Here is a 1,140-nt window from a genome sequence, read left to right on the forward strand (position 1 = left end):
CGAGAGGGGGGGGCCGGAGGGGCTCCCCCCGCGCGCTGCAGCGCCCCCTGGCGACCGTGGTGAGGTGGGTAAGGGGAGTCGCCGCTTCTCGGCCGTTCACGAAACCCCAGGATCGCAAAATCACGGAATCAAACATGTTGGAAAAGCTCTCTGAGGCCATCGAGTCCAACCTATGGCCCAACACCACCATGTCAACTAGACCATGGCACTGAGTGCCACGTTCAGCCTTTTCTTAAACACCTCCAGGGACGGTGACTCCACCACCTCCCTGGGCACCCCCTTCCAATGTCTAATCACCGTTTCTGTGAAGGAATTCTTCCTAACGTCCGACCTAAACCTCCCCTGGCGCAACTTATGACTTCGTCCCCTTGTCCTGTCGCTGGTTCCCTAACCCCCACCTGGGTCTTTTCCAACCGAAGGATTCTGTGATAGAATCAGGTGCTAGAGAATTAAGATAGTCTACTAGACAAAATGATGACAACTTTTTAAACAATTTTTCTCATTAACTTCTGTAATGAATGTTTTAAGCCAGCAAAAAAAAGAATTAAATCATATGGTTCCTTATTTGTTTTTCCTCATATTTTCCTTCCATAAATTTTCACCTGATCTTCTGGTCGGTTTTGACCCCCCATCTAACAATAAGTGATCAACAGTCACTCCCAGAGGAAAGAGGCTTTCCCCAAGCCTGCATTGCTTTTAATATTTACTCAGCAATATGTGCCTGTTCCTGAGCCAAAACACGTGATCCTTCAACAAGACGTGTGACAGTGGCAGGCTGGGCATAAATTTCGGCTTCCCTTGTTGCTGCCTGTTTTGAGCTTCCCCTCCCCCCTCCCAAAGACATGTGCTCTGAACCCCTTTGTTCCAAGTGCGGGCAAAGCCAAATGTAACTCAGACTCTTCAGCAGTGTCTGATTGGCCGCTCACCCCGGGTCCGCCCCCAGTCCTCCCCTTTCCCCTTCTAATAAAGATGGTCGAGGGGAGGCAAACGCTCTCTTTCAGCTCAGCGATATTCCTGTAAACATCTCTGGTCGTCTGTCTCATTTGAAAGCTTCTAACTGCAGGGAATTGAGCGAGCAGGGAGCTATATTTCTCCCTCTTTGCTTCTGCTGATGGTATTTGCTCTGCAGCTGATTCAGGT

Source organism: Corvus brachyrhynchos, unplaced genomic scaffold, assembly GCF_000691975.1.
Source record: "Corvus brachyrhynchos isolate BGI_N302 unplaced genomic scaffold, ASM69197v1 scaffold36, whole genome shotgun sequence".
Taxonomy (NCBI): Eukaryota; Metazoa; Chordata; class Aves; order Passeriformes; family Corvidae; genus Corvus; species Corvus brachyrhynchos.